This window comes from Hylaeus volcanicus, chromosome 8, assembly GCF_026283585.1.
Source record: "Hylaeus volcanicus isolate JK05 chromosome 8, UHH_iyHylVolc1.0_haploid, whole genome shotgun sequence".
Lineage (NCBI taxonomy): Eukaryota > Metazoa > Arthropoda > Insecta > Hymenoptera > Colletidae > Hylaeus > Hylaeus volcanicus.
In genome coordinates, this window is record NC_071983.1 from 12,609,818 (window position 1) to 12,632,417 (window position 22,600).

Below are 22,600 nucleotides of genomic sequence, written 5' to 3' on the forward strand. Positions count from 1 at the left end.
ATCCGTAATGTGTCAGTTCCGTAATGTTTCGTCAGTGTCAGCGATTTGAAATATTCTTCTACTCGTAACAAAAAACATAGTTAGTTTTGGGGCCCCGGAGTGGAACGTGGCCATGTATACCTTAGAGCCGCGACATCCCTGCCATCCTAGGAATCAGTTACCTGTGCCAATAAAGCAATAACTGCTGTTTCGGTTTACGACCTCGCAAGATCCCTACTAGCGACTATACTTGAAAAATCGTGAAAAGTGTTACGTGGGACACCCTGTATACGCTCTCCGCAGTCAAAAGGTTAACCGTTGCTATTGTCGATTCTACGTGTCTAGTGGTGGTTTATGGTGAAGCTTAACTTATTGCAACGTTTTCTAAAATTTCCTCTTTCATGGCGCGAGTAAGGACGATTGCTTTTCTACAGAACGCTGAAAACATGCAAGTTGTAAACAACTCGTCCCAAGACCCAACACTCGTTTTATTCTTCCAGTTCTTATCAATAGATCCTCAACACCGAAAGCCATGTGTACAAGGTATAGTTCGCTAAAGTAGTTTGTCGGATTCATGAGATTTCGATCGGATTTGTTTTCTTAACCGCACTGCTACAATCAATTTTCATTGAAAGACCCTCGACCCGATTCAGTTTCAATCCTCGCACGCCGTATATTTGCGAAGCACGCTGATCTTCCTGGAATTCTGCGGCGAGGTATAGCAAAGCGGTTTGTCCTACGGTTCCGAACCTATCTGGATGTGTTCCTAAGCGCCTTTGTTCGGTATTAAAATTTGATGAGGACTTAGTCTGGAACTTTGGCGACGTTCAATTCCGGTAAATGCCATGCCAAACATCTGTTCTTGGTTTGAATTAGTTCGTAATCGCAGTAGTCACACAAATTAATTATTTGCGACTCGGTAAAGACTACGTACACTGCCGCTCAAAAGTATGTGAACACTTCCTTGATTGGAATTAGTATCTAAATAAAGTTACGAATCTATTAGTAAAGATCACTTGTGTTGCTATGTTTAGTGTGTGTTGCATTAGAGAATATATTTTATTTAATGTTTCATTAGTAATAAGAAAAAAGCAATTCAATTTTCTTTTCATTAATGTATCCACCGTGTGTTAACATTTCTGTTAGAAATCTTGATACGTAAGTTATTAATCTACATAACTAGTCATTTCTTCGTTGCATCTGAAATAATATTACTCCCTCTACCTTTTTAATATCTCGTCACAAATGTTTTCCAAATGTTGTTTCTAAATGATCCCATAGTTCCTCTGCGAGACTTACCATATCACTCAAAACTTTAATATTATTGAGCGTTATTAAATACACATCCGAATCAGAATATGGTAACAAACAATTTTCTAGGAATTATTCACGGTGTAACTATACATTTAACGTGGAAAGTGTCCACATATTTATGAACAGGGGTGTATTGTTGAGGAATAAATCCTATTATACAGGGTAGACCGTAATCCGCAGTACACTCGAGCTAAATGTGATTCTACGTGAAAAGTAAGACAAAAATTTGGTACATTTTTTCACTTTGTTCAACGATTGGGCCTAAAAATCGCTTGTCGGAAGTCATACCTACAAACTTCAACTGTTTAAATCTCGATAACGAAGCCGCAGTTCGCAAATTGGTAAAGAACTTTTCGATTCGTATTGGTGTGAAGACATTACACCCTGAAAAAGGTCCACGTATTAAAAAACGCCCTATATAAGTATTATTATATAGCTTTTAATGTGTAAAAAATCAAATAATCATTACAATAAGGTTCAGAAACTTTTTATCGTGTTCACTTCATTTGCTTTATTTTCTGCGTTGGAAAGGTAACCTTTGGATACTAAACAAACGCAAATTCGATGTTTCTTTTCTTTTTATTTGAATTTGTTTGCCATAGAAATTCACTCTCTTCAATTTTTTTATTTCAGAACTTGTGTATTACGCGCGGAAGTTGTTCGACAACCTCCATAAAATGTAAGTTTCTGGTTGTCAGATAAAAGTTGAACCCATTCTAGAGGTTTTTTTCTAATCAGAGTCTCCCTTTTTTTTCCATCGAACGAGGACTGCTTTCGCGTTCGTAGTTCGATGTAAAGTAGAGCATGCTAAATTCGATGGTCGTTTGGCTCAATCAACGTGGAATTCTTGGTAAACTGGGTTAGCTTAAAAAGCTCCGCGGTTCCACTTCATTTCGAAGTGGAAGTTGTACGTACGTGAGTCCGAAAATCGCAAGAATAGCGCTTCGGAGCGACGTTAAATAAACGTCTGATACTCTCTCGGTGAGTGAGCACGAAAGGATTCGAACGTATGGTTGTGAAAGTATTCCATGAAATCCACGATGCATTCTAATTCCGTCCGTGGGAATGGACTAATTCGATGTTGTTGGAGAATTTACAGTTTCAGTTTGTTACATTTCTGTCATTCGCGTCACGGACCTTGCTTTTCGATGCGAAGAAAGGAGACAACGGCGATCGATTTGAAAAACAAATTCAAAGACTTCAGCTTTTGTGCCCATAGTCTTCTAGATCAGGATTTCTCAAACCTCACCTTTCCTTGAATTTCATCGGCACAGAAATACTTCTAGAGAACCACCCCCTCGCCACGAGATTCGAATTAAATTACTAGCTTTTTAGTACAATTGAAAACGACATTGAAAAAAAATGTGTTTCTATTTTAAACATTCTCATTCGACCTAGAATAGTTTAGATCTTTACGTAGTTTAGTAGATTAATTTACAGCAGCAATGTACTCATTCTGGAATATTTTAATGTTATTTCATAATAAATTAATTTTTTTTTTCGTATTGAATGACATTACAAAAGCTTGGTTACTGTGCCAAAAGAACAAAACGAAAAATTCAACAAAGTTTATTACTTTCTATTCCTTTTCTATTTTTAATCTTGATCTCATTACCAAAATTAACCCCTTAGCTCACAATGACGTCTCACAGACGTCGTAAGTCTACCGGGCCAAACATCATTAAAACGTATCAGAGATGTGAATAAGTATTTATTGTGTGTTTTTTTATAAGAACATTGTTTTTGTTTCTCTATACGTATAATATGTCTTGTTTTCTTTTGGAGAACTCGCGAATCCAGGGATGTGCACACCCCAGTTTGAGAAACTCTGTACTAGACAAATAAAATGCAATTTCGCGTGTTCTTTGTTACTGCGCCACGGGAAAACGGCTAGTGCTGTTTGGAACGACACGTGAGGCGTAGATATTGGATAGGTAGATTAAAATCTGTGCTGCGTGACATCACAATATATTTGCCAAGACCATAGAATTTACCATTTATATCGCTATGTAGTATATACCGTATAACGTAAAATATCACGGTAATCCGTACATTTTTTTTGTAAAAATGTATATAATAAAAGTTGGTACAAATTAGATTCGTAAAGTTTGTACTATTCAAATTTTCGATAGAAAGAATACTTTGTGTCTTCATTACCTTTTTAAATACGAAAATTGTACAACTTTACGTGTACATTCTGAATTGAATAAACAATTAAAATACGTAAGAAGCATATTTTCAACTGTTAATTGTTGTACATATACGTCCTCGAGAAATAAGCTCCGAGAAATGTTTGTATTCGTTAAATTAATTTAGAAAAAATATCAGCTTATAGGGGATGATGAGAAGAATCTTTTTCATATTTACAGTTTATTCGTAGGACGTTCAGTTTCGAAAATAAAAATTGAAAAGTTAAAAGTTCATTGCAAAAATTGAATTTCAGGAAAAAGGTCTTCTAAGATTTTTCATTCTTATCTCTGGAACTAAACGTCCTATGAACAAACTGTAAATATATAAAAGTTTCGTCTTATCATCCTCTATGAGGTAATATTTTTTAATATGTCGACAAATAAGTAATTGTCAACTGACCATGCTTTCATTTTCACCATTTCAAATGTAATCGAATTCATAGAAAAATGGTCTTCTACGTTCTTAATTTCTATTTTGGAGACTAAACGTCTTACGAATAAACTGTAATTATAAAAAAGTTCCGTCTTATCATTTCCTATAAACTGATACTTTTTTTTAAATTCAGACCTCTACGTCACTTGGAATTTCTAGCAAAGATCGTCCTGCAGTCAAAGGGTTAATCAACCGCAGCTATCCTTCTGAGGCGTTTTAACTGTTGGATCCGAGGAGTTAATACTCGTCGTATTTCTGTCACAGTAAAACGATTGCTGTGCCGAAAATAGATAACAAATAAAGCATTCTCGGTGAATGTATCGGACATATCTGGGTTCTGCAATTTTTAGCATCGGCAGCTGCCTGTAATCCCTACGTCGTCGTTTTTCGTATGTCGGAGTGGATGCTTTTACATTCGTCGACTGCGCGTAAATTTTGATTTCGTCGATTGTTAATGGCTTTTCGAGAGGAGAGAGAAGAGTGGAAAGTGAAATTTCTGAGACTGCTTGGCAGCTGCCCGGATGTGCATGCTTGAGCACGTATGCGCAGAATGAATTCGCTGAATGGCGTTCTGTTTTGTTAGTTAACAGACGTGCTGGGGAAGTCTAACAACCATGTTCAAAAGAGGAGGATATTAATAAAGATTTTAGTATCGTTTTACTCGAGCAAGTATGCAAGATGGCGTGTATTGGTATGATACTACCTTTTTGGGGGAAGTTAACGAGCAAAGCCAATATATAGCCTGTTTACCTTCATGGTAAATATTTTATGAGGTAATTCTATGGACCAAAATGAAGCGAACGTCAAGAATGACAAAATTACGTTTGCGGATTCTGTACTTTTCGGCCTATAAGGAACTGTCATTAAGTATCGTAATCATAGAACATTTTATGACAATTTATTTACAAAACGATAAGTTTTTAAATCTCCTGGTTACATTTTGTCTGTTATACAAAAATGTTTGTTGAATGTATACGTAAATGTTTTGCATTCATACTTAAAGACCCGATATTATTTGGAGCAAAATCCATCCATGGATAATGACGGTTATCTTACGTAATTAATTTTTTCTGGTGCGTATTCGTCATTCATACAAATTTTGAAAAACGTTTTATATAACTCGTAATCCTAAAGAGTAGTAATAATAGTGGCATAAATGAATTTTTTCTCTTTGCTTTTGTAATGAAGAACCATTTAACGAAATTTTTAAGATTTGTCTTGTATATTTAGAGAATAACAACTGTAATAATGAAGAGACTCAAATACAGTTTCTTTATTCATGATTTTTGTCTTATTTCGGCGAATAGAATCACTTATTGAAATATTTACCAACAGCGATTGACAAAAAATCATCGCAGAGCCTGTGTCCTGAATGAAAATAGTACAGATTCGAGGAATCATAATTATATATGTCGTATTATTATCGTGATATTAATACGTTTAATCGCTAAATTAAGAACATTTACTGTAAGTCACTTTGTATTTTGTATACTTTGAAAAACTACTATAAGCTATATTATTATTCCTTACTATCATCAAGGTGTTTTGTTTAAATCGGAACTGTTAATTTGAACCTTATAATTTGAACTAATGTAAATTTAAGGAACGTCATAAATATTAGTATTTCTTCTTCTCGTATATATCTTCATAAACTCTGTATAAATAATATCGTAGATATTCATATGAGCCAAAAGTAGTCAGAAACATTTTTTATTTTGTAAAGATTACATTTAATTTACATGTACCTTTAATTTTTGTCTATATAGAAGCTTGATAATCCAATTTTCATTTCTGATGAAATGCAATAATAATCAGTTGGACGTATTGGAAATGCAAGGGAAATAATAAAGTTTCATTAAGTACATTAATTAAGATTTCTATTTCAGAATACAATCATGATTGCAGTGTTCTTTAAATATGTATCTTTAAAGAATGCTTACTGTGTTTCAAAATCAAATTGATTTAATATTAACAATTCTTTGACATAGGACATACAGGACTTATAAGACACATCCTAAAATATTGTCATTACTTTCGTTCTAAAAATATTACATACATAGTTTGATCGAAAATAAAAACGGTATTATCAGACTTTCTCCGTATAATCCTGAATAGACCCATTAGCGACAAAACTGATCAAAACAGTCTTGATTCCATATACCTGTTATCTTTGCACAATTTCCTTTATTTTTGCTATATACTGCTTGAACCTCTAGACTAAACATTCGCATGATCTTGTCTGCTCTGTTTCAAACACTTGTCATTCAAAGTGAACTGACTGTACACAATTCAAAGATATCACTCACATTATTTCATGAATTTACTCTGACTGCCTACAAATCTGCACCGTAGTACAGTAGCATAAACTATTACGGTCTTCCTTCGCTCGTCGATTTAATGGAGACCCGAACTCTATATCGGATAAACTTCTGTCAATCACACGGTACATCCATGAAATAGTTCTCCTCCGTTTCAAATACCGATGAAACATTGCAAATTTGTAGAGCGGTAAACAATAAAGGATATTTATTATTTTGGCTATGGTAACTCAAGTTCAACCCACTGCACTCTATTGTTGACATGTATATGATATATGAGGGTCATTTAAATATAAACCGGATTTTTATTTACACAGCTTTATTGAGGATAGCCAAGTCAAAGAAGGACAGTAAAAATCTTAACTATCCATACAACTACGAAATAGCGACGCGACATTTTCAGTTACATTATGTATGTACATCATTTTGTTTCTCAATTGGTCATTAAATAAAAACATCCGATTATGGTTTTGTATAAGTTTTAGATTGTGAATTTTGCAATCGTTTGAGCCATAGCGACGCTAATATTAACGAAGATGTTTCTTGATTTTTTCTTTTCAAATAAGCAGAATCCCTGCAACTGTACAAGATCACTTGTACTACGTATAACTTTGATTATTTTTATTTGCAAAAAAATTGTATACGTTCTTAAAAGGTGAATAAGTATGTGTTCACAACCCTTTATAAAAAATTCTTAATATTTAATTAAAAAAACACTCCTCTAAAAGAACTATAAATTGACGCTCTAGACCAGATTAGAGAATTAGAGTTTGTCCACACGTGTCGCAACTTTAAAGCTAACAAAATTCGATTATTTATATCGATCCTATAATTATGGAATAATTAAAAATCGTTATTTCGATTGTCTCGTGTCGCATATAAGAGCAACTTTGAAAAGATTAATATTAAACGCATTATTTATCGTATCGTTTCAACTCATACGATCGATCTTTTTTCACTTCCACTGAAAAGACCGAACAATTTCAAAATATAAGTGGTGCTATAGTTATGCTCCGCAGTGTAGTTATCTGTCGAATCAACGATGTTGCGAATTTTCGTATAAATCAATTTGACTTTTATTCGGGAACGAAGGGTACCTTAGAAAAATAAAGAAGAAAAATCACCGTTGATTACAGATACGAACCAGTCAAATTGGTCACGTTTCTTCCTTTCGGATGTCCAGTAAGGATGATTGATTTCTCAGAAATAAGTTGACGTCTGTGATCTCGCGCGGAATGTCTCAGCGTATGCCAGCCACTGAGTGCTCTGTCCTGGCAAGTATTCCATTAATTTCCAGCCCAGTTCGATATGGTTGCTGGTGAAACTCGTCCTGAATAGTTTCTGCGGTCCACAGTGTTCGAGGACGCGGCAGGGCTTCGACCGGAACGCGAAATTCCCTGAATGATTCGCCGCCGATTAAACGGCATCCCGTGAAACAATTCGATTATTTAAGTCATTCTAGATTCGCGTTGACTTCCTCATCCCGTTGTCACGATATTAGCCAATCCGAGCGCACTTATTAATCGAATTGCGAAACCGTTCTCTAAACGTCGTATTCCAATCTGTTAAGCATTCACAGATTATCGTTGGTTCTGTTCAGATACGTCCACAATTTTGCGAAACTATTATCATGAAATGGTGAAATATTTTTCGAAAAAGGTTTCAGAATTTTATTCTTTAATAATAAATCTTTCACGTTCAGTTGTAATTATATTATGTACTTTCATCTAATTCTAAGATAAAGAAATGGGATATATATTCCGTGCCATTTGTGTTTTATGAAAAAACATAATCGTAGATCTCATTTTGGAAAACATTTTGTGACCCGTTACTTTGATTTTTTTTTTGTCGTCTAGATTCTTGATGATAAAATATTTTGATAATAAAAAAGAATAGATAATGAAAGAAACATTCCTGCATCCTATTTCTTTTGTTACATGAAAATAATTCAGTAAGTAAGTCACAAAGATATTTGTGTCCATTATCGACAATTTTGTGAAATTACGATTAATGAAAATTGTAGTACCATAAAACGAATTAGTGCTTCATATTTTGAATAGAAGATTTTATTAATTTTTCTATGAATTTTGTATTGACATTTTTTTACTATATGGATTCCTGGGCAATGGCATAATAACATTAGTTGAATTTTTTCAAAGACTAGAGATTTAAAGATGTGACCACGAAATAAAAAAAATACGGTAGATAGGACTAATTATGAATTTAATTGAAACGCAGTATCTTTTATCATTATGGGTAGAACAAAAGAATAATTTATAAGCTAATTTCTTTAATTTAGTTTGCGAGAAGAATAATATTGACACGCTCAGATCTTTTCAACAAATTATCTGCTGGAAAATAATGAGTATGTGATTAGATTTATATAATCGTGTCTTCCAGGCTTTCATTTCATTTATTTCATTCTTCCTCGTATCATCTTTTTCCTTCTTTTGTAACAAGTGTAATAAAGGCGTTAGATAAAATATATAAATAACAAAAATGAACAAGAATAATCAAATCATGATTTCGTTTACATTCGATCCATGCAACGCAGCGAAAGTTCTATTCACTATTCGAAATATTGTTCGTCATTATGGGTATATACATGTATAGTTCAAGGGTTGGATACCAAGTATATCAATGTTCAGTTGAATTTGTCATTACGCAGGAAGGACGATTAGGACAGGGATAGTTTCCACGATCTAACGTAACCGAGCCGTTCAATTCCATGATCTCACGCCCACGCTGAATCTCCATATCCATTTGCTACGGATCCCCTTTATAAATCCCTTAATAGTCATTGAAGTCCACCTATTACGATGTGTCTTTTCTCATCTAAAATTCAAGATCGTGTTTTCGAAGAAAATAAATGCTTTGGCGCTCCGTAGAAAACTTCAGTTTCACCCGTTTACCGATGGTTGTCAGGATATTCGACCCTATAAAGAGTTCTTCCACAGAGACTTTAAGATTTTGTTTTTTAATCAAACACAATTTCATCTTTTTGAATTTATTCCTACGTATCAACAAAAGCTGATTTTCTTTATACATTTCTTATTCATTGAACTTACATTTATGCCAGTTTTTCAGATTCTGTAAAATTGTGCTGATTCTATACAAAATCAATATCCTCTAGAAAAAAGCTTGAATGAATTGTCGTTTGTGCACTTATATACTATTCTAATTCTTAATTGGAAAAATACACATGTATTTTAATCTTTTGACCGCGAAGAATGTGTATATACGCCCCTCGAGTAGTACGCTCATACAGCTTGGCTGACCATAGAAAGTCAACATATACATATATATATGTATATCGAAATCCAGTAACGAAACCAAGTCCAGAGCCCCGCGCAAGTGGATAAAATTTTTAAATTCGTCGAATGAATTGTTTAAAAATATCCTCTTATACTCGACTCGGCTTCGGGCCAAGCATTGGTCAAATTGTCCTCAACATGTACCCCTCGACTAATAAAAAGGAATTTTCTACAAAAAGATGCCGTGTGTGCGTAAAAAATAATATAAGAAGTGAAACAACATGGCAGTGCAAGAAATGTCTGGTTCCTTTACATATTCCAAAATGTTTCGAAATATTTCATACTTTACACAACTATCGAATTATTATTCTGCAATGTTATTTATTTGTTCTTCGTTAGCATTATATATCAGCCCGATTAAATGTTATATAAAAATCGAAATTTCAAAATAAAATGTATACTCATTCACAGCTTCCGCATCACTGTTCAGTTGAGCGAAATTAAATAGTATTTTTTGGACTCATCGAGTTCCGTTTTATTTATATGCCAAAGGGTTAAAAATTTGTGAAATTTTTCGTACAGTTTCTGAACTTGTGATCGACTCACAGAGCGTAAGGTTCAGCCCTCTTATAGCGTTGTACGGGAAACGCGATGCGAAGGTAAGACGCGTCTCAAGTTTCCCCTCGCAATAATCCACATCCTTCCGTCGATCCAGCGCGTCCATCTTTCTAATTGTTTACTCGCAAGATGGCTGTCCCGAAGGCGGAAAGCCTGGCGCGCAAGATCTGCAGCATCGTGGCTAGCAAATCCTCGTAAATCAGCCTCTGTTTACATCAGTCGCTCATCCTTAATCCTCGCTTCGTCGGGAACCAAGTCTAGGTAACGTCGCCACGATGAATGTTGACCAAACTACCCCAAGGACCTCCTCCGAACCCCGATTCATGGATATTATTGCGAACTTGCACGTAAATCGCCAGTAGAATCTGAGATTTTATGAGAAAAACTTCGGAGGACTTTTTGGTGTCTGGCGCGGGGCTAAGAAGGATGCTAGTTATTATTTCGTAGAGTATTTTTGACAATACTTGGTTAACCCCTCGACAAACAAATAAAACGGAACTTAATGCGTACAAAAAATACTATCCAATTTCGCTCAACTGAACAGTGAGTGGAAGCTGAGAAAGTGTACATTTTATTTTGAAACTTGGATTTTTATGTAACATTTAATCGGGTTCATATATAATGCTAACGGAGAACAATTAAATAACATTAAAAGGTAGTAATTTAATAGTTCTGTAAAACATGAAATATTTCGGAACATTTTGGATTTTTTATTCCAATCTTGGTAAAACTAATGGACCGATATCCGGAGCTTGAGTAAATTATTTTATATTTACTATATTTTCTGTGTAATTCCATTCATCTTCTGCTACATCAGCATCCTCGCTGCTTGATACGGATCTTGCACCTTTACGCACATTTTGCAGAACGGAGCTAGCTTCGCTCGAACTTGAACCATCGCTTGAGTAATCAACGGTATGAACACTTCGATGACCGGTGTCAATCCCATTAATAATGGGAATTTTAATATTTATTAGGTACTGGTGTTAGACCTCAGAGGCTGTAGCGGTGTTTGTAGCTACAGTACGATATTAACAATCCCGAGGTACCCGAGCTAGGGGGGGGGGGGGGGCCGCAGCGGGTCCTAATAGATGAGAAGTAAGAGATACTGCAAATAGTATTAAAACAATGCAGGAGTCGTGTAAGACGATGATAAGAAGAATGGAAATAAGCTAGTAATAAGTAAGCAGTAGTGCGATAACTTTGTATAATAAGTAGACTGCGGATTTTTATGCATTTATAGGAGATTCGAATGCGTAAGAACGTACAAAATGCAAACAATATGCAAGAATATAAAACAGATTGAAGGTAAAATTCATATTATAATAATCGCAGAATAAAATAAATTCCTATTTAGGTTCAATTTTTGTAGGCACCTTCGCGAAAATTTTATTTTGCATAAACTTCCGCAGTCTAATAATAAGTTACGCACTTTAAGTAAATGAATTAACGAATTAATGGTACTGATATTAGCCTGTCGCTAATGTAATTTCAATAACGTTGTAGAAAATTGAAATTTTATTCACTTGAAAACGAACCGACCGCAATGGTTGAAATGCTCTTCACGTGTATCCGTCATTTATTTAACATGCATGAATGGAAGTTCTAATTAAGGAACTCAATTATTACCGAGAGACCATACTTCGAAACTGAAACAACCAAAGTTACACAGTTGGAAACAAAGTTCTGGCACTGTTGAACTGGCCAACAACCTACATTCATTAATTAATTCATTGAGTCGTCTAATGTTCCTGCTTGTCGTTTTGGTATTGAGCTACGAGGAAGGAAATACTTTTCATACGATAAATTCTCTCTTTTCTTTTATCTTCTAAGTTCTCTTCGGTGTTATTGCATGTAGCTGTTGCGAGTATTGCGATTTCGCGACAAACTCATTCTGATTTTACAAAAAGAAAACAGAAAGTTTGTCTACAAAATGTCAGATTGGTGATGAATATCGATGACGATGGAGATTATATTCCAGATGAAAACTGTGTTAATTCTTAAATAAAATCAAATTTTGTAAGCTATTAAAAACGACATTACGTATGGATACTCTTAATATTAATATTAATTTGCGCATTTCGAAATAATATTGCAATAATGAAATGTCGTTGATTTCACCAGAGGGTAGAACGAATTTTGCAAAAGTGTTAGCTCGCGATAATTTCACAACCTCCACAGACAGCCTGTTACGGCTTTTATTGAAATTCATCGCGACCCGGATTTTTCGCACGAGAGCTCTTTAACGTTAGGGTTCAACGTATTTACCAGAACGCTGCGGCAGTCGTACGGAGAAACTGCGATTCTCTGCACCGAGTTTTCAATATTCGCCGCTAAATTGCAATCTCAAGCTTTGTTGCGCGCTACAATTGTTACAGTTTATTCCCTCACAATTGCTCCCGTCCCTTACCCTGGTCGCGTGTTTCCTCGTCGACCTCGTAGTTCGGATTCAAAAGGCAAGGAAAATATTTCTGAATTTATCGTTACTAATATTATAATGCCCTCGTTACGTAAGTGCACTCCTTAACCCCTCCGGTATGAATTATTTTCTTGGAATAGGGAAACATTTTAGGGAATAGGGAATTTTTTCGCGTGTTTCTCGTTATTTGAGATTCAGTAAATGCAATTCAATTAACAAAATAGAAATATGTTCGTGAATTTTAATGGCTACGATGATATTTATTAATTTAAATATTTCTAGCTTTTTAAAAAAGACTGGGTGTCGTAAATATTCGTTCGGCTCTGAAAGTTGTTGTACATATTTAGATTACACATAAGCTATAAATATATATCATATTTTTTATAATGCTTGTATAACATATAACATGCTTGTATAACGTATATATATATCCAGTTGCAGTCTGATTTTTTTCGAAAACCAACAATGATTGATACGATTCAGAATATTTCACCAGAAACAAAATAAATCGTCGATGAGAATGTTAGAAACTAATAAAGACTTTTGATTAAAAGTTGATCCACGCGAATCTCCTCCACAGCTTTACCCACGCAGAAACTACCGCCGTCACGTTACGTCTTCCCGGAAGCCATACAAGTTTCACAAGCAGCACTCCTATTATTTAAAACAGCGAAGACATTACGGTGGCCTGTTTGTAGCGACGAGAACCTGAGCGTCTCGTTTTCAAAGCCCATTAACCGAAGCATCAAGGCTTTCATTGTTCCCCGTTGTTGAAATATTAATATCCTCGTGGTAAAATGTTGCTGGAAATGTCGAACGAGCACGCAATAAACTATTAAATATGAAGAGAACTGTATCGTTGGATCGATGTGAGCTGCACCATCTCTGGAACAGACGATCCAAGGGGCGCGCCTCGGGTAACGTTTTCAGTCTCGTGTCAGTGTCTCGACACCGCTGTGGTACACGAAAACGTGGCGCGAACCTTTCGATCCTGTTGTTTAATTATTTTGACACGCAATTAAAAACAATGCAAAGGTACAGAGACGTTGTGGTGTCGCACAACGCACGCACTAAATTAAAATTGCACGACTGATTCCAACGATTAATTAACTATTAGTCTCGAACGATGGACTATTGTTACGATTGAATGACTATTTGTCTCGAGCAATGGATTATTTTCGTATGATTATCTCTGTCGCGAACGATCGACAAGTGATTTCGTTGAACAGTAACCCTTCGTTTGGGGTAACAATCGAAGACACCTCGGAGTGTCACTCTACAAACTTTTTCTTTAGAGAAAAACGTTTTTCCCTAAGGAAAAAGTTGCTTCAAATCACTCCCCGAACCATCCCTTTCAAGGACCTCCAACATTTTTGGGACACCCTGTATATATATATTTACATATAAAAGATTAAAGACTTCCATCTCATGATATTAGTATGTACTTGTAATACACAAATATATAATAATAATAATATAGATAGATAGAAATCCTTAATATTCTAAAAAGTTTCATTCGTACAAAAGCTCCTGAAGCAGAAAACTAAAAAAATATGCCAATGATCATATTCATCGTCTAATGTTTTAGTAGTAGTTATTCCATTAGCATATTTTAGTAATGGAATATTTTAGTGTTGTGTTAACTGCAAAACGACTCGAAGAAGGTTAGTCTTCATCTGGTCAGAAAGTTGTCGTTTTTTAAATAAATACACTCCAGTTTACTCAGAAAGAATGTTATAACAATCTTATGATTCATACTTACTGACCACAATAGCAGTTCCAGAAGCCATGCTTGTAAAAGTATGCTTTTAAACCTTTTCTTTCGCAATAGAAAAAAAAAAGAATATATCTCTATTCATTATGTTACATATATTCTACCCTACGTAAATAATTCATGCGATTCTGGAAATGTAGGCTAGTATTAAATCAAAATATTAATAAACAAATCGAAAGCCTATAACTTATATATCAATACGTTTACTCGTTAGCAGTCTGAATAATCAAGTTCACATTAATTACTTGGACACGTCATTTTTTTCATTTTTTCGTAACTCGAGGTGACGGCAATTGACAACTGTCCGTTTCTTTTGCTACCACTGCTTAACTCGACAGACTTCGCGACACTTTCTTTTAATTTTCGTCCAGCTCTCAGCGGCTCGGAAGTGTATTCTGGATGGAAAGTGAACCGGGCTGAGAAACGACAGCCGTGAGACTCGCGGTCTCGTGTTTGTGCAGAGAAATTCCATGTAAATTTCTTAGCGCCTGCGGGTAAACAGCTCCCACGTTCTCGTTCCTCGTAAAAACGTGTCGCGACGAGACGTTTTCGCGAAAACTCTGATCTAAGCTGTTTCTCATTTCCCACGAGTCCTTGGCTGCATCGCCTTTTTTTTTTTTTTTCTTTTAATGCCTCGTCTTTTCGATTTCGCGGCACCGGATAATAGGATTGGCCCCGGGTTAGTTCGTAGGGAATAACATGTTAGCATGGAGTTGTTTATGCAAACCGTCTTACGACTCTTCGATCCTGAAGCTTGCGTGCTTCGAAATTGTCTACACCAGAGCTTCTTAAACTTCTGTCACTCGTGACCCTATTTCATACGATAAAATTATTAATGACCGTCGGTTTTACAAAATCCACAGATGCTATGAATTCAACGTGACTTGTGTAATTGTTGGGCCCGATACATAACTTTTGTCAGGCAAACCAGGCTATTTATCATTGAAATCGCTGTACAAGCAATAAAATCTGTCGTAACACACGGATCGATTTTCATTTAACGTTTCACCATCAGGATTAATTTTGTTGATTCTTTAACGAAAAGTCATGTCTCTTATATGCTGATGACGTAGCTGTCGTAGCGATGATACAGCTACTGCTAAGAGTCGCTTCTTTGTAATATAATGAACTACCAGAAATTTACTATCTAGATTTTAGATAATTAATCAAAGTTTCACATAACTCAGTAAAAGAAACTTTTTTGTTAAGTCTCCTAAAGGGGAAGTAAGTTCTTATTATATTGAAACTAATAATTGTGATGAATTTTTTTTTTAATTTACATTTAATATTTTGTTTCCTATGAAGTAGAGGTTGATAATACTTTATTATTTATCAATGAGTAATAATTCATTACATCATAACCTCCAATTTCTTTTATATTGAATTCTTCTTCTTTTTCTTAGTATATTTTAAAATTGCTTTTTGGAAAAATATATTCAGAGATTTGGTCAAGATCCATTTACGCCTGAGGCAGAACTTGCCTGGTCAGCATTATTGGCAAGTCCACCAATCTTACTTGGACGAACAGCAATTTTTCTTCGTTTAACCTTTTTCATGTCAAAGGCACCGTGCCAGAGGGGCAAACAAACAGTTGTTACTACGAGCGTATTTAGCTAATGCAAAGTTAATTTTAATCGGTGCAGTATAATTTTTATAGATTTACAATAGATTATATAAAGATTTATAATAAAATTGTGTTAAAAACAGATTATAAATTTGTGAAAATAAATTGTTTACATTATCTATTCGATCTAAAATTCTTGACGAGTGTGTTGGAGGCATAATCGTGTTCCCAATGTGAATACCACTCGCCATTACTCTCTTAATTGGTACTCATCATTTAGAGTTAATTGTTTCCGATGATGTATTATTCAGTTGATTAATGAAATAGCGCCGATCTATTGAAAAATTGCACAAATATTTTGAAAGGCTAGAACATATCCAAGTTTCGTTTTTTTTTTCTTAAGTTCTGTTTAAATATGGAAAAATTAGCGTGGGTCTTCTTGACTTTTTTTAAATTACTTTATTCGACGGTGGAAACTGAGTCTCCAGAGAGGTCGTTAAAGCTCGATGAGTTACCGTGGCTTCGAATCGAACGGGTTGCATTTGGAGCCACTTTCGTTCCACTTCAAAGCAACCACGAGAATGTTCGTGTTCAAAGATTTCCACTCTCTCTAAATTCAGAAGAGAAGATAAAATCCGTATGCGACTGCTTTGCAACGATAAAAATAAGCTCAACTTCTTCGATCACCTCCGTTTTCGATTCGTCTCAATTCGACTAAACTTGACTGCTTTCTGAGAATGATGACAACGTGATGATAATTGTTTTCGCATGATCTGAAATTTTGGAATTTTCCGTAGTCGTGTAATGCGGTCTTTTTTAAGCTGAGTTTTAATTATATAAAGTGTAAACAAAATCATGTATATTTTGATCGTGAATATATTTTCTTTTATTTCTTACTACTATCAATTATTTAGAAAGTTTTATTAGTTTGTAACGAATGTATCAGGAAGCATTACAAATTCACAAAATTATACAGTTTTCAAGGAAACTGTCAATTGGTTCATTGTTATCTGTACAATAATTTGGAACAATTAAATTTTACTTAATATGAAGTTGCAATTGAATTTCATTACAATTAATTACACATTAATTGCTTAATTGACGTTTGACCGTCAATATAAAAATAAGTATATAGCAATGTGTAATAGCAATTTCTCGGTTAGGAAGAAATTGGTTGACGTACCAAATTCAATCATATTTTTCTAGAAAATTATAAATTCTACATGAATGTAACAGACATATCCAGAATTTGCAAACTGAAGTCTGTTACAAAGGATGTTTACTATGTAAAAGCGACAAGCTGTCTTATATTTATAGTGGAAAATTTTATCTTGCTCCAAAAATGCTCGACATTTCACTAGTTCTCCATGTTGGAAAATTTCTCTTCTCTTTCTCTATATTTTCAGAGGATTTTTCAAAATATTGACATTTCTCGATATTACAGCTAGTTTAAAGAGAGTCCTTACTTTGATTCCAATAGATTAATATCGTTAAACTAACAACGAAACGGGAATAGGCGCCTGTGTGCTCACCGTAAAGATATAGAAGTACAAAAAAGAATTTATTTCAATTCCAATATATTTTCTTTAACTACTTTTTCATAATTTGTTTTAAACAAATGTATTTTATTAATAATTCTATTAACACTTTATTTACCGGTCTAATTAGAAACAGTTTACAACTCAGAAACGGATTCTCTATATTAGTATATATTAATCCAGGCTATCATTAATTTCTTGTATAACAAAAAATTGACCCGTTTCCTCAAATTGACCATTGTGCGTAGACAATCAAAAACACAGCTAATTGGTTCCCGAAAATAGATCCTGAAATTAAGAAGCCTATAAATTGTGTGCCGGAACATAAATTGTTAAAGAATAATGCTATACTATATTAATTATGTAAACAGCTATTCTTTTGATACGTAATGAATCAGTTAAAGTTATCCAATTTATATTGCCCTGAATTTGTTGGCGCAATATCAAAGCTGAGGATTCGAGCAATTTTACAAACGGCCTCGAAGTTTCTTTCCCGATTTATTCGGGGATCTCGTGACGAACGGAATGCAGAAGTTTCCAGTCACGTTTAGAAAGTTCGCAAAAGAACTATCGTTTTAAACGATCAGCGTGCAATATCGGGCGCCGAAGTGTGATTCGCTAATAAGCGTGGCCGAGATAAACCGTGACCTTTCCTATTGTGTACCCGGAGAATAGGTGTGGTGTCTATTGATCCTCGAATCGGGGTAAACTTGACGGTGTTCTTGTAACCATTGTACTCGTAGCTGATCGTTTTTCAATAATGGATGCATTTAGCTGCGCTAGTTTTCGGCCCGAAAAGCGTTTATGTCAACCGGTTGTAATTTAATTGTTGCTCGTTGAGGGAATAGAGCGACAGAAAGGTGATCGTTTACGGAGATTGTATAATGCTCATACATCGTCGATCAACCACCAAATACAAACAATAAATATCACGTAACCTTCGGTGGATCTAATATTCCTGTGAATTTTAGTAAAAATATTGACATCGCGCCGACAGTCACAGCTTTGACCCTAATTTCGTAGTAATATAGATGTGTTATTATCGTTATTAAATTTTGTTGCATATATCTTGAATTGATAATTACTAATAAATACTCGTTATTTTTTTAAAGCCCTGTATGTATTTTCTAAGTAGAAACAGCGAGTAACAGTCAGACCCTCGGTAACTTTGATTGCGACAAAATTCGTGGTACGCCTGAAACGCGGGAAATTCATCCCTTAAAAATGAATAAAAAATATGAAATAGAATTTCTTACAAGTTTTCGTTTTCGAGAAAATTTAATTTAAATGTTATCGAGACAACTTAACGAAGTCGTCTGACTACTATTGATTATTTCTACTCATTCTTGATTGTGTGCATTAATAACGGTACCGAATTATCTATTTTCAGTATCTCCAATAATTTCCAACAAGTTAATTCCAGTTGAAAGAGTTAATACCGTATGATTAATCACATCAACTCAAGTAAAAACTATTAATTTATTTCTATTAATTTTGTTTTAAATGTTTCAACTCAAATATTTGCGTCATCTTCAACGTCATTAAATACAGTAGATATTCTATTTGTATTTAATTTCTTAATAACGTGTTAAGTTAAATGGAATTATTCAAAATTGAGCCATAGTAACAGATTAATTATTCAAAATTGATCATTTCATTTACATAATCCAGCTTGACTTTTCATATTTTTGTAAGGAGTTAAATGTAATTGTAATATTTATAGGTACTTAAGATGAATCAAATATACGAATCGAAGGATTTATTTATCTTCCTTTTGCAAGTCTTCCTAATACATATAATCTTCTAAGTAGAACTAGTAAGCAATGGTCAGACATGTTAACCACGTTACTTTCACTTTCATATTCCCCATAAGTTTTCAAAATCAATTATCTTGGGAACGAAAGCTGGCACAAAAATGTTTCGTACTACATTTTCGATGTACTTAGTTTTGTTTAAATAATCATGTTCACTCGAGTCCTATCACGAAGTTAAGAGCACCCGTTTTAATTTCTAACTCTTGAATTACATTTCTAACGTACACCGTTAGAAGTAACTGGATTTTTATTAATGCCGCAAATATATTTTCTAAAAAGCAATTAAAAAATATTATATACTAAAGAAACAATAATGTAATATAAAAGAAATCGAATGTTATTATCAAATTTAATAGATTATGAAATATTACGAGTTCTATCACAATGTTAAGAACACCCGTTTTAATTTCACACTTTTTAATTGAATTTCATTCTTCTTGTTCTTTTTATTTGTTTCGCGACAGATTAATTCTGCTATTGCTTCTAATTAAATCGATACACTACCTCAAGATAGGAATCGGGATTCTAGTCAACATCATACCTTTCAAGCTGCAGCTTCCTTTCTTCCAGCTTTTTTGCGCGAACGCTTGCGCGAAATTTCTCGTTCGTGGCTAAACGAATTAGCGAGAAAGAGTGAGCGCAAAATCCCGCTGAGAAAACGAAGCCATGCCGAGACCAGCGTCATAACTTCGAAGACGGTGGATTAATAAGAGCTTAAAAAGAAGTTCACTTTGAAAGCTGCAATTCAACAAGACCAGCTCGCTTCGAAGCAGTAACTTTCAAAGGATCCACGGGCACAAATTGAATAGAAAGTGGAATATTATTTATTCATTTTGACCGAATATCAATCTCACTAGTGCTCGAAACTGCATACGACACTTCTCTCTTGGAAAATGTATATTCAGTGAAAGAATTGTTCTCAGTAAAAAAAAAAGTAACATTTTAATTAATTTCTATTCTTTCTTCCTTACTCCAGGTTCTGTCTACTTTAACGGATTAATCTGTACAATTACAGGACCGTGGAATGGGATTCATTAAGAAGTAAATTACAGGAACGTGTACAGCGTTATATAAAAGTATCTAGTTATAACCAGGTACAGAATTCTGTACGGAATTTCCTAACACTTTCATGCCCATAGTATTGTTCCCGATACAAATCACGGTTAAATAATCTATTATTATAGTATTACTTGAGTGTTGTTTTCTTCAGGGAATATTTTGTGAACTTGGTTGACTACTTGTAACCATGTCGAGTGGGGCTTTTAAATGCAATGATTAGAGATTTCGTGGCTAAATAAATAAAATTTCTTTTTGTTAATGCACTATTTGTCATGAATAGATTATTAAGGAGCAATCACTTGGAAACATCAAATTTTTAATAATATACCGAATATTAGAGTTTAACAATTAAGTAAATTTTTTTGTTACGATATTCGTCGGAAATGTAGTACTTTTTATTGGTTCTCCAATATCAATTTTTTTGTGAGAATGCAACTATTTGATATTTTCTTTTACTTATATTCCCCAGCCTTTATGCAATATGATCCATTTTTTCTTGTTATAACGTACAATTGAAAAAAGACGTAACAGTATCCACATCTCGCAAACCAATTTCCTTACCGGATTAAACTTGATTAGTCGTGAATGAAAAATATTGCAAAATTCCAGGAGAACTTAATTACCTCAGGCTAAATTGAGGATTATGAGCTGGCAAAAAAAAAAATGATGAACAGAACACGTGCGAAATACCGATTTGCTGGTCATCGTTTAAACATCGAATATTGCATTTTTTGCACATTAATATAACCATTATTCACCTCCGTGTTTCTAGTACGTGAGCAGTACCACGTGGAAAATTACATTACTGCCGATCGGTATTGAATTTTCACTTCCGCGGGTTTCGTTTGCGCCCAGAGAGACAAGTTGTTTAACGTAATAAATTTCAGTTCGCGGAAAATGAAATTTCTCTCGTGCAACGTTTTTTCGAATTAATGTCGAAATGGAAAGAAATTCTTCAGAAGATTATTCATTATTGCGCCTTTGATGCTGGCCAGGTATCTTTTATAAGTACATTCGACGAAAGTACCGTAAACAGCTCCTCGGGAAAAACGAAGTTTCCTGCAGCACTTGCATTCGCGATTTGTAATATTATTATCTCCGAAGTACATCTCCGGGTACATCTTTTCATTCGTTTGAAGACGTTCGAAGACTCGTTCAAAGAGTCCTTGAGAAATTCAAGCCGCATGCTGCGGACGTATTTCCTTGTCCGAGGCGCCAAGTAATTGCAACAAACGGGACCATCGAAGATTTAGAGCTCTCGCTGCAGTGTTGTATTGTTTGTGGTAAATGTTGAATGAAGTTCGAGAGTTACACCGGATACGTTAATTACCGTCACAGAGTAAGATCTAACTATATATGAACCTCGAGTAAGTGTAGCAAAGTCATGGAAATGGTTATTTTACTACGACCAGTAGTTCATTAATGTGAGAATAGGAATTGGTTTATTTTTATTAGCGATACAGTTTACGAACTTCTTTCCCAAAATGGAATTTAAATGGAAAATAAGAAACATGTTCCCGTTTAGTTTAAATTTGTGTTCGTATTAACCGCATTTCCCTTTATACATCACTTCGTACTAGTGGTGCTACAACCTTGTCCAGATGAGGCGACTTACGCGCGTCTATGAGGTACTAGAGGTCCATATATTCCGCTCACATGCAGTCGCGCGACTTGCTAGTCGTACGTCAGTTGCACGACAGTCGCGTGTAAGGCCGATCGCACACGGCGCAACCGAACCAGTTTCAAACCACTCTGAAACTAGTTGCAAATGACCGTAGATCTAGGTAAAATAAAGATAGTGGAGTAGGTAAAACAAAGTGCGCAAACGGTTTGCAACACTAATTTCAAATCGGTTGCGTCGTGTGCGATCGGCCTAAGTCGCGCGACAGTCGCGTGTCGCATGCCGGAACCTCGAGTGGCGCGTAAGTCACGCGACTCGTGTGCGATTCGATTAAATTCTCGGATAGAACCGAGAAAAATGGACTGTATACTATAAGAGTATACTATAGAGCTGTCCACACGTCAAATGTCTAATTTGCAACGGATTCCTTTGGGGTGTTCCTTATATGCCAGTTGCGTGCCCCGATTTGTAGCGGTATGAATTCATCGATGATCATTTGAATCGGGGTCAACGCAAGTATGACGTGGACGTTTGAACCCCATACCGTTGCTATGTTTTGATTTTTTGTCCAGTGCTTGGCCTTAGTGCGTGCGAACGCAGGCACTCGTAAGCGAGATCGGTGTAACGACCGCTCGTTTATTTGTAATTCAGTACGTTGACATTTTTAATTCGTACAGGCATTATTCTCGCCCAAACAGCGGGTAAT

The 22,600-nt window shown here is 35.0% G+C and overlaps 1 protein-coding gene across 3 annotated transcripts in view; it reads left to right on the plus strand.

The window, feature by feature from the left end:
* The window catches only part of LOC128881593 (ankyrin repeat and fibronectin type-III domain-containing protein 1), a 205,701-nt gene that overhangs the window by 19,213 nt on the left and 163,888 nt on the right, over positions 1–22,600 (plus strand). The window contains exon 2 of one of the 3 annotated variants that reach the window (XM_054132805.1): positions 1,927–1,972. The exons of the other annotated variants lie outside the window; for them this stretch is intronic. The gene's annotated coding sequence lies outside the window, so the exon portion shown is untranslated. The remainder of the gene's footprint in view (positions 1–1,926; positions 1,973–22,600) is intronic. 3 annotated transcript variants of the gene reach the window in all.